General features: G+C 45.1%; 2 pseudogenes; both read left to right on the top strand.

Annotated features, from left to right (window-relative positions):
• The first annotated feature begins 322 nt into the window (after positions 1-322).
• LOC111963089 (protein eva-1 homolog A pseudogene) lies at positions 323-1,135 on the top strand (annotated as a pseudogene).
• Positions 1,136-6,087: 4,952 nt separating this feature from the next.
• LOC111963088 (XK-related protein 5-like) overlaps positions 6,088-12,536 on the top strand; it is a 13,828-nt pseudogene continuing 7,379 nt past the window's right edge.

Here is a 12,536-nt window from a genome sequence, read left to right as displayed (position 1 = left end):
CTCCTCCTCCTCCTCTCTGTCTCTCCTCTCTGCCCGCTTCCTCTGTCTCTCTCTCTTCGGTTTGAACCTAGTGAAGAGCAAGACATGATGTCCTGTTCTCCAGCTAGTGGGGACGCATGTGTATTTCATAGACTGAAGGACAGAAGAGAAAACCAGTTCAGGTTGTATGACGGACAGGGAGGGGGGGTAGCCAGATAGGTTGTTCCAACACACACTTCCTAGATAGAATTAAAGACCACCCTCCTCCTCTCTCTCTCTCCCTCCTCCATTCTCTCTCTTCCTCCCTCTCTCTCTCCCTCCTCCTCTCTCCCTCCTCCCCTCTCTCTCTCTCATCTCTCTCTCTTTTGTCTCAGACCAGCCTGAGCGAGTAACTCTGGTGTTTGTTAGTGGTGTGTGTGTGGGTCTCCTCCTCACCCTCTGTGCCCTCGTGGTCCAGATACACTGTCGCACCGACTGTCACTACAGTAACCGACGACGACATAACCATCAGCATAGCAACAGGCATCCCCACCATCACCATGGGGACCATCACTGTCACCACCATCCCCGACCTGGCAACCCTAACACTAGCAATCCCGGCGTAACCACAGAGACGAGCGGAGACAGCGAATCAGTGGACTGGGACGACGGGACTTCTGACCTATCGGCTCGACGACGGAGGCGCTTTGAGAGAACGCTACTGCACACTAGCATGTTCACGTCCGTAGAAGGTAAACACACACATTTTGTTGGAAACTCTTCAGTACTTAGTTGTTTTTTTATTGTTAAGTATACAGTGCATTATTTAGTTAATGTTGTTGGTTTTGTTGTGTTTTGGTCTGTAGAGTTGGAGCGAGCTCAGAGGGTTGAGGAGAGAGAGAGGATCATACAAGAGATCTGGATGAACGGACATCCTGACGTCAACACTGTCACACGCAGCCTCAACAGATACTACTAACAGGGACAGAGAAAACAGGGCGAAAAAGAAATGGATAGACAGACAAATGGACAAAGAGGAAGGATAGGGATAATATACAATTTTAGACAAGGTAGCATCGAGAGGCTCATGAAGCACAGGACTGTTAGCCAGGGAGAGAGGGTACAATGACACTGGGCCACAGAACCATGGGTGTGTCTGAGAACACCAGACTGATGTCACGACAGGATATGAACCCGGGTCCCCCATTGGAGAAACCAACGTCTTGACCATTAGACCAAGTAGGGAATGACCAAGAGCAACCATGACCTGACTCCACTTAACCCACAGCTTGTAGATCTGTGATGGGGCAAGTAGGGAATGAGAATGCCTCCTGATTGTGGCCCAGGATGGTTCCTCCGGGGTCAGACCCCTTTCACATACTGAGGTGGATGATGTCACCACCCTGTGGATACACTGTGACCTTCCTGACACCATCCCCATCACCGTTGACAAAGGCCCACAATTCACCTCTGTGGAATACTCTGATTTCCTAGCCGAACGTACCGCACTACGTTGTACCTGACTGGCACCGTCATACACAGCACGGTTCACTACCAGGACAAGGACCACAGAGAAAACCTGTTAACTAAAACATTTCATGTTTGCCTTCACTCAATCTTAATGTGTATTTAATTGATCCACTCTTGTCTTTTGTAAATAAATTCATTTTTATAAAATAGCAACACTTTGTTTGTTTGTCTCAGGGATGTTTTTAAGGGTTGTTGTAGGGGAAAATGTTATTATGTATTTTTAAGATGGAGCAACAATCATTCCTCAGAGAGACTGTGACTATAAAACTATATGTGGTTGGTTGTCAGCAGAGGAGTATTAAGTAGGGATCCTTAGTCACTACAGACAGAGGCAGTGCTCCAATCCAATCCAGTCAGCTCCTGAGTAGTTCCCTTCAGCCCCAGGTCAGCCTATAGCAAGGTCAGTTCTGTAGTAGGTTGACAGGGCTAGCACTTAGCCCCAGCTCAGCCTATAGCAAGGTCAGTTCTGTAGTAGGTTGACAGGGCTAGCACTTAGCCCCGAGCTAGCCTATACAAGGTACGTTCTGTAGTAGGTTGACAGGGTAGCACTTGCCCCAGCTCAGGCTACTAACAGAGGTACAGTTTCTGTAGTAAGGTTGACAGTAGCACTTAGCCCAGCTCAGCCTATAACAAGGTACGTTCTGTAGTAGGTTGCCAGGCTAGCACTTAGCCCAGCTCAGCCTATAACGGGTAAGTTCTGTAGTAGGTTGACAGGGCTAGCACTTAGCCCCAGCTCAGCCTATAACAAGGTCAGTTCTGTAGTAGGTTGACAGGGATGCACTTAGCCAGCTCAGCCTAATACAAGGTCAGTTTCTGTAGTAGGTTACAGGGCTAGCACTTAGCCCCAGCTCAGCCTATAGCAAGTCAGTTCTGTAGTAGGTTGACAGGGCTAGCACTTAGCCCCAGCTACAGCTAAACAAAGGTCAGTTCTGTGTAGGTTGACAGGAGGTAGCACTTAGCCCCAGCTCAGCTTATAACAAGGTCAGTTCTGTAGTAGGTTGACAGGGATAGCACTTAGCCCAGCTCAGCCTATAACAAGGTCAGTTCTGTAGTAGGTTGACAGGGCTAGCACTTAGCCCCAGCTCAGCCTATAACAAGGTACAGTTCTGTAGTAGGTTGACAGGGCTAGCACTTAGCCCAGCTCAGCCTATAACAAGGTACGTTCTGTAGTAGGTTGACAGGGCTAGCACTTAGCCAGCTCAGCCTATAACAAGGTACAGTTCTGTAGTAGGTTGACAGGGCTAGCACTTAGCCCCAGCTCAGCCTATAACAAGGTAAGTTCTGTAGTAGGTTGACAGGGCTAGCACTTAGCCGCCAGCTCAGCCTTAACAAGGTCAGTTCTGTAGTAGGTTGACAGGGCTAGCACTTAGCCCAGCTCAGCCTATAACAAGGTCAGTTCTGTAGTAGGTTGAACAGGGATAGCACTTAGCCCCAGCTCAGCCCTATAACAAGGTCAGTTCTGTAGTAGGTTGACAGGGCTAGCACTTAGCCCCAGCTCAGCCTATAGCAAGGTCAGTTCTGTAGTAGGTTGACAGGGCTAGCACTTAGCCCCAGCTCAGCCTATACAAGGTCAGTTCTGTAGTAGGTTGACAGGGATAGCACTTAGCCCCAGCTCAGCCTATAACAAGGTCAGTTCTGTAGTAGGTTGACAGGGATAGCACTTAGCCCAGCTCAGCCTATAACAAGGTCAGTTCTGTAGTAGGTTGACAGGGCTAGCACTTAGCCCCAGCTCAGCCTATAACAAGGTAGTTCTGTAGTAGGTTGACAGGGCTAGCACTTAGCCCCAGCTCAGCCTATAGCAAGGTAAGTTCTGTAGTAGGTTGACAGAGCTAGCACTTAGCAGCTCAGCTATAGCAAGGTACGTTCTGTAGTAGGTTGACAGGGCTAGCACTTAGCCCCAGCTCAGCCTATAACAAGGTCAGTTCTGTAGTAGGTTGACAGGGCTAGCACTTAGCCCCAGCTCAGCTATAACAAGGTACGTTCTGTAGTAGGTTGACAGGGCTAGCACTTAGCCCAGCTCAGCCTATAGCAAGGTCAGTTCTGTAGTAGGTTGACAGGGCTAGCACTTAGCCCCAGCTCACCTATAGCAAGGTCAGTTCTGTAGTAGGTTGACGGGCTAGCACTTAGCCCCAGCTCAGCCTATAACAAGGTCAGTTCTGTAGTAGGTTGACAGGGCTAGCACTTAGCCCAGCTGCACCTGGTCCCTTCAGCTCTGCTAACACTGAAGCGGTAGCTAGACTCTCTTCAGCTCTGCTAACACTGAAGCGGTAGCTAGACTCCTTCAGCTCTGCTAACATGAAGCGGTAGCTAGACTCTCTCAGCTCTGCTAACACTGAAGCGGTAGCTAGACTCTCTTCAGCTCTGCTAACACTGAAGCGGTACTAGACTCTCTTCAGCTCTGCTAACACTGAAGCGGTAGCTAGACTCTCTTCAGCTTGCTAACACTGAAGCGGTAGCTGACTCTCTTCAGCTCTGCTAACACTGAAGCGGTAGCTAGACTCTCTTCAGCTCTGCTAACACTGAAGCGGTAGCTAGACTCTCTTCAGCTCTGCTAACACTGAAGCGGTAGCTAGACTCTCTACGGCTTGCTAACACTGAAGCGGTAGCTAGACTCTCTACAGCTCTGCTAACACTGAAGCGGTAGCTAGACTCTCTACAGCTCTGCTAACACTGAAGCGGCAGCTAGACTCTCTACGGTACTGGTTGCTTTTGAAGTGACGTGTGGTGGTGCACACCCATTATTGAAGAATAAAACCCTCTAGAAGCAAATGATGTGCTGCTCTGTTCTGGTCTGTCTGTTCTGTCTGCTCTGACTGTCTGTCCTGTCTTGTTTCTGGTCTGTCTGCTCTGTTCTGTTCTGTCTGTCTTGTTCTGGTCTGTCTGTCTGTCCTGCTCTTGTTCTGGTCTGTCCTGCTCTGTTCTGTTCTGTCCTGCTCTGTTCTGTTCTGTCCTGTCTTGTTCTGGTCTGTCCTGCTCTGTTCTGTTCTGTCCTGCTCTGTTCTGGTCTGTGCTGTCTGTTCTGGTCTGTCCTGCTCTGTTCTGTTCTGTCCTGTCTTGTCTGGTCTGTGCTGTCTTGTTCTGGTCTGTGCTGTCTTGTTCTGGTCTGGTCTGTTCTGTTCTGGTCTGGTCTGTTCTGGTCGGGTCTGTCCTGTTCTGTTCTGGTCTGTTCTGGTCTGTCCTGTCCTGTTCTGGTCTGTTCTGGTCTGTCCTGTTCTGGTCTGTTCTGTCCTGTTTCTGTCCCCTGTTCTGTTCTGGGTTGTTTCTGTCCTGTTCTGGTCTGTCCTGTTTCTGGTCTGTTCTGTTCTGTTCTGTTCTGTGTCTTGTTCTGGTCTGTCCTGTTCTGGTCTGTTCTGGTCTGTCCTGTTCTGTTCTGTTTCTGTCTTGTTCTGGTCTGTCTGTTGTTTCTGGGCCTGTTTCTGGTCTGTCCTGTTCTGGTGTGTTCTGTCCTGTTCTGGTATTTCCTGTTTTGTTCTGGTCTGTCATGTTCTGTTCTGGTTAGGTCTGTCCTGTGAGCTTATACCGCCATCTGCTGTTGACTATAATATACTACACTTTTCCCATCCCTCCAAAACTTGGCAGTAGGCATGAATGGGACTTCGTCTCCTCATCTCCTTTCCTTCATGTGCATTCAGCACAGATCATTTAACAATTTGATCCATGAATAGCAATTTCTATCTGTAGTGGTCAAGGAATGACATGTCATCAGCAGTGGTGTAAAGTACTTGAGTAAAAATACTTTAAAGTACTACTTAATTAAGTAGTTTTTTTGTACTTTACTATTTTTGTATCTGTACTTTACTTTACTATTTATATTTATGGCAATTTTTACTTTTACTTCAATACATTCCTAAAGAAAATAATGTACTTTTTACTACATGTATTTTCCCTGACACCCAAACGTATTACATTTTGACAGGAAAATGGTCCAATTATCAGGAGAACATCCCTGGTCATCCCTACTGCCTCTGATCTGGCAAACTCACTAAACACAAATGCTTGGTTTGTAAATGATGTCTGAGTGTTGGAGTGTTGCCCCTTGCTATCCGTAAATAAATAAAAACAAGAAAATGGTGCCGTCTGGTTTGCTTAATATAAGGAAGTTGAAATGATTTATACTTTTTCTTTTGATACTATACATTTTAGCATTTCCATTTACTTTTACTTAAGTATATTTTAAAACAAATACTATTAGACTTTTACTCAAGTAGTATTTTACTGGGTGACTTTCACTTTTACTTGAGTATTTTTCTATTAAAAGGTATCTTTACTTTTACTCAAATATGACAATTGAGTTATTTTTCCACCACTGGTAACGAGAGGGACATGAAAACCTTGAAGTTACAGCCGACATAATTTTTTGGTCTCTTAAACAATAGAGTGATAGCACAAATCTTTGGTAATATTCTTAGTTATTTGGTAACCATCAGGATAATAATATGTTATTCTAATACAGGAGACTAATAATGTATTGACTATCTAATAAAAGGCATGTTGTACCAATTTGATTCATCAGTTGAAAATTACTGAAACAAAATCACAGACTGTGGCTTTAATGCGAGGCCATGACGTCAGAAGCAGTCTCCAAGGGATAACGGAGCAGAGCACAGGGGTACCCTACCTTGGAACGGACGAGTCAATACTGCTGCGTGGGATTCATCGCAGCATTGCAGATCAAGATTCTACATCTCCGTGATGAGACAATACACCACGGCCGGGGCCATGGCCATTCGGGGAGGCTCGTGCGTGGCCTGCTGCCATGTTTGCGTCTTCGCATTTACTGCATTTCTCATTGTGGCTGAGCGGACTGCGCGTAAGTATCACTGCCTAAACGCACACGCACACCCCTCCAGTGATGGAGATAGGCCTGTATTCTCTCACCACACCTAGGCTACAATCATAACAGTACAGTGTTAAACTGGGGAAGGTTGCATGACGGTTTCATTGATATTTCCCAAAGTATTTTAATTTTAATCTGCATTTTCAGATGCATTACAATCTTTATAGGTGCGTGCATTACTAGTGTCGATGTAGGTGTTATGGTGTTATGAAAACATGCAACATCAGCCGCGGACAACATTTTTGCTGTAGCTAAAGTCATGCTCGTAGAAAAGTGGCGCATTTCTGTCATATTCGAGCGCCTTTTTCTGTATGCCATAAATGGATAGGGGAATGGGCGGACCCTACTCTCCTCTACTGGTCGGGCTGCTCCGGCAGATGGTTAATATTACTGGGACAGGGAGAGAGAACGAGGGGGGGGGGGGGGGGGGGGTGGAGAGGAAAGGGAGAGGCGGACATAGAGCACCGCATCGTTCAGTAAGTGGTTCTTTAGAGGCAGGAGGCGCGTGCATTTTGTAGCCTATTAGAGATAAGAGACAGCAGCAGCATCACCCGGGCCCAACCCTGTCCTCAGCCTATAGTCATGATAGAGGTCACACACACACACACACACACACACATACACACCACACACACACACCACACACACCCACCACACACACACACAACACACACACACACACACACACAACACAAATACACACACACACACACACACACATACACATACACACACAGATGTTGAAACTCCTCACTGTTCTACTGCTTATCACACTTGCCGTTTGGGAAAATACATACACATTCGTTAGATAATTACATATTGATTACGTTTTTAATTAGCCTTCTCTGTGTCTTGGGTGTTATGGACAATTTTGGTACCAGGTGTGTCCTGTTTGGTACCCGGTGTGTCCTGTTTGGTACCAGGTGTGTCCGTCGTTGGTACCCGGTGTGTCCTGTTTGGTACCCGTGTGTCCTGTTTGGTACCAGGGGTGTTCCAGTTTGGTACCAGGTGTGTCCTGTTGGTACCCGGTGTGTACTTTTTAAGTACCAGGTGTGTCCAGTTTGGTACCAGGTGTGTCCTGTTTGGTACCCGGTGTGTCCTGTTTGGTACCAGGTGTGTCCAGTTTGGTACCAGGTGTGTCCAGTTTGTTACCAGGTGTGTCCAGTGTTTTATGTTGACCTAAGTACCAAACAGTGCCCATCATTGTCACATTATGTAAAGACCAGCTGCCATTACACTAGAAAATACAGTGTGTGTATGTGTGTGTAGATGTCCTGTATCATCTCTAATGATCTACCTGTGTGTGTGTCCACAGTGATCTACTGTTTTGTGTACTACCTGTGGGTGGGGCATAACTATTGCTATGCCCACTGGGCGGGGCTTACGGCCTTGTTCCTCCTCCCTGGGTGGGGTCCCCAGTTGCTCAGTTGGCTGTGGTACCAGGCGGATGGACGTATACGTAGCAAAGACCTAAAATGGACTCACATCCTGCACCTGGGCATCTTTAGAAGGTAACGTACCACTGTAGTACCCTCTTTGGCGTTAGAGGTCCGGGGTTTAGAGGTCAACGATGAAACGAGAACACTCTCTCTGACCCTGTGTTGTTGTGTTCCAGGTTATGGGAGACTATGACGTCCACTAGAGAGGATCAGTGTAGTGAGATAATGCAGCAGGCTGACGTTTCAGCTCTCCGCCTGTTGGAGGCGCTGGTGGTCACTCTGCCACAGACCGTCCTGCAGACCTATGTCCTCATCTGTACAGATGTAGGACTATCTTCACCAGGTACTACATGTGTCTCTGTGTGTTTGTGTTGTTTTTGTTTTAGGGGGTAGATCAGCTTTAATATCGCAGATAGATTGTAGCTTCCATCAATATACAGTTGAAGTCGGAAGTTTACATACACTTAGGTTGGAGTCATTAAAACTAGTTTTTAAACCACTCCACAAATTTCTTGTTAACAAATTATAGTTTTGGCAAGTCGGTTAGGACATCTACCAACAATTGCTTACACATAGATTATTTCATTTATAATTCACTGTATCACAATTCCAGTGGGTCAGAAGTTTACATACACTAAGTTGACTGTGCCTTTAAACAGCTTAGAAAATTCCAGAAAATTATGTCATGGCTTTAGAAGAATAGGCTAATTGACATCATTTGAGTCAATTGGAGGTGTACCTGTGGATGTATTTCAAGGCCTACCTTCAAACTCAGTGCCTCTGCTTGATATCATGGGAAAATCAAAAGAAATCAGCCAAGACCTCAGAAAAAAAATTGTAGACCTCCACAAGTCTGGTTCATCCTTGGGAACAATTTCCAAATGCCTGAAGGTACCAAGTTCATCTGTACAAACAATAGAACGCAAGTATAAACACCGTGGTACCACGCAGCCATCATACCGCTCAGGAAGGAAACACGTTCTGTCTTCTTCCCAGACAACAGCAAAGGACCTTGTGAAGATGCTGGAGGAAACAGGTACAAAAGTATTTACATCCACAGTAAAATGAGTCCTCTATCGACATAACCTGAAAGACCGCTCAACAAGGAAGAAGCCACTGCTCCAAAACCGCCATAAAAAAGCCAGACTACTGTTTTCAATTGCACATTGGGACAAAGATTGTACTTTTTGGAGAAATGTCCTCTGGTCTGATGAAACAAAAATATAACTTTTTGGCCATAATGGCCATCGTTATGTTTGGAGGAAAAAGGGGGAGGCTTGCAAGCCGAAGAACACCATCCCAACCGTGAAGCACAGGGGTGGCATCATCATGTTGTGGGTGTGCTTTGCTGCAGGGAGGACTGGTGCACTTCACAAAATAGATGGCATCATGAGGATGGAAAACTATTTGAATATATTGAAGCAACATCTCAAGACGACAATTAGGAAGTCAAAGCTTGGTCGCAAATGCGTCTTCCAAATGGACAATGACCCCAAGCATACTTCCAAAGTTGTGGCAAAATGGCTTAAGGACAACAAAGTCAAAGTATTGGAATGGCCATTACAAAGTCCTGACCTTAATCCTATAGAAGATTTGTGGACAGAACTGAAAAAGCGTGTGCGAGCAAAGAGGCCTACAAACCTGACTCAGTTACACCAGCTCTGTCAGGAGAAATGGGCCAAGATTTACCCAACTTATTGTGGGAAGCTTGTGAAAGGCTACCCAAAATGTTTGACCCAAGTTAAAGAATTTAAAGGCAATGCTTCCAAATACTAATTGAGTGTATGTATACTTCTGACCCACTGGGAATGTGATGAAAGAAATAAAAGCTTAAATAAATCATTCTCTCTACTATTATTCTGACATTTCACATTCTTCAAATAAAGTGGTTGATCCTAACTGACCTAAGATAGGGAATTTTTACTTGGATTAAATGTCAGGAATTGTGAAGAACTGAGTTTAAATGTATTTGGCTAAGGTGTATGTAAACTTCCGACTTCAACTGTAAGTCCCCAGCTTCAGCAAGWTTTGCAATTCGTTGTGTCTGCGTCATTTCTAATCCCCCACATATTTTTTTCTAAATATAAATATACAGTGCCTTCGGAAAGTATTCAGACCCCTTGACTTTTTCCACATTTTGTTACGTTACAGCCTTATTCTAAAATTGATTAAATAAAACATTTTCCTCATCAATTTACGCACAATACCCCATAATGACAAAGATAAAATAGTTTTTTAGAAATGTTTGCTAATTTATTAAAAGTAAAAACGGAAATATAACATTTACATAAGTATTCAGACCCTTTACTCAGTCTTCTTGGGAATGACGCTACAAGCTTGACACACCTGTATTTAGGGAGTTTCTCCCATTCTTCTCTGCAAATCCTCTCAAGCTCTGTCAGGTTGGATGGGGAGCATTGCTGCACAGCTATTTTCAGGTCTCTCCAGAGATATTCAATCAGGTTTAAGTGGCTGGGCCACTCAAGGACATTCAGAGACTAGTCCCGAAGCCACTCCTGCTTTGTCTTGGCTGTGTGCTTAGGGTCATTGTCCTGTTGGAAGGTGAACCTTCGTTCCAGTCTGAGGCTCTGAGAGCTCTGGAGCAGGTTTTCATCAAGGATCTCTCTGTACTTTGCTCCGTTCATCTTTGCCTCGATCCTGACTAGTCTCCCAGTCCCTGCCGCTGAAAAACATCCCAACAGCATGATTCTGCCACCACCATGCTTCGCCATAGGGATGGTGCCAGGTTTCCTCCAGACGTGACGCTTGGCATTCAGGCCAAAGAGTTCTATCTTGGATTCATCAGACCAGTGAATCTTGTTTCTCATGGTCTGAAAATCTTTAGGTGCCGTTTGGCAAACTCCAAGCGGGCTGTCATGTGCCTTTTACTGAGGAGTTGCTTCTGTCTGGCCACTCTACCCGTAAAGGCCTGATTGGTGGAGTGCTGCAGAGATGGTTGTCCTTCTGGAAGGTTCTCCCTTCTCTAGAGAGGAACTCTAGAGCTCTGTCAGCGCGACCAATGGGTTCTTGGTCACCTCCCTGACCAAGGCTCTTCTCCCTGATTGCTCAGTTTGGCCGGGCGGCCAGCTCTAGGAAGAGTCTTGGTGGTTCCAAGCTTCTTCCATTTAAGAATGATGGAGGCCACCGTGTTTTTGGGAATCTTCAATGCTGCAAAAAAATGTTGGTACCCTTCCCCAGATCTGTGCCTCGCCACACTCCTGTCAAGGCGCTCTACACACAAAACACCAGTCTCAACGTCAACAGTGAAGAGGTGACTCCGGGATGCTGGCCTTCTATTTTTTTGCCCATCTTAATCTTATATTTTTATTGAACTGTCAGATACCCTACATTACTAATCCTATATGTATATACTGTACTCTATAACATCTACTGCAACTTGCCTATGCCGTTCGGCCATCACTCATTTATATATTGTTATGTGCATATTCGTATTCATTCCTTTACACTTGTGTGTATAAGGTAGTTGTTGTGAAATTGTTAGGTTATATTACTTGTTAGATATTACTGCATGGTCGGAACTAGAAGCACAAGCATTTCGCTACACTTGCATTAACATCTGCTGACCATTTGTATGTGACAAATACATTTGATTTGAGATATGGCTTTTTCTTTGCAATTCTGCCTGGAAGGCCAGCATCCCGGAGTCGCCTCTTCACTGTTTACACTGACTGGTGTTTTGCGGGTACTATTTAATGAAGCTGCCAGTTGAGGACTTGTGAGGTGTCTGTTTCTCAAACTAGACACTCTAATGCACTTGTCAAACTAGACACTCTAATGCACTAATGCACTTCTCTTGCTCAGTTGTGCACCGGCGCCTCCCACTCCTCTTTCTATTCTGGTTAGAGCCAGTTCTGTGAAGGGAGTAGTACACAGCGTTGTACAAGATCTTCAGCTTCTTGGCAATTTCTCGCATTGAATAGCCTTCATTTCTCAGAACAAGAATAGACTGACGAGTTTCAGAAGAAAGGTCTTTGTTTCTGGCCATTTTGAGCCTGTAATCGAACCCACAAATGCTGATGCTCCAGATACTCAACTAGTCTAAGAAGGAGGCCAGTTTTATTGCTTCTTTAATCAAGACAGCTGTTTTCAGTTGTGCTAACATAATTGCAAAATGGTTTTATAATGATCAATTAGCCTTTTAAAATGATAAACTTGGATTAGCTAACACAACGTGCCATTGAACACAGGAGTGATGGTTGCTGATAATGGGCCTCTGTACGCATATGTAGATAATTCCATTAAAAATCTGCTATTTCCAGCTACAATAGTCATGTACAACATTAACAAAGTCTACACTGTATTTCTGATCAATTTGATGTTATTTTAATGGACCAAAAAAAAAATGTTTTTCTTTCAAAAACAAGGACATTTCTAAGTGACTCCAAACTTTTGAACGGTAGTGTAAATTCTCAATATAACTTAGTTGTCTTTTGTTTGTTTTTAATCCCTTAGCTACCACCATCCCTCCCATATATCTCTGAATACCATCCTGTGTGTTTGATACAATCTCCTTACAGAGTAATTCATGTTCTCGTTCTCGTTCTCGTTCTCTCTCTCTCTCTTCTCTCTCTCTCTCTCTCTTCTTCTCTCTCTCTCTCTCTCTCCAGTCTCAGTAATGTTTTGTGGTGTGTCTGTTGTCCTGGCCTGGGCCTTGGTGGCTGTATGCCAGAGCCTGGTTCCCTCATCAGAACCTGGACATCTCCCCATGTCCCCTGCTGCTATCACCTGTAGACTGCTCTGGAGGGTAGGAG

This window comes from Salvelinus sp. IW2-2015, linkage group LG4q.2 (assembly GCF_002910315.2).
Source record: "Salvelinus sp. IW2-2015 linkage group LG4q.2, ASM291031v2, whole genome shotgun sequence".
Lineage (NCBI taxonomy): Eukaryota > Metazoa > Chordata > Actinopteri > Salmoniformes > Salmonidae > Salvelinus > Salvelinus sp. IW2-2015.
The sequence above is the reverse complement of the archived record's forward strand: the minus strand, read 5'-3'. Positions and strand labels throughout refer to the sequence as shown.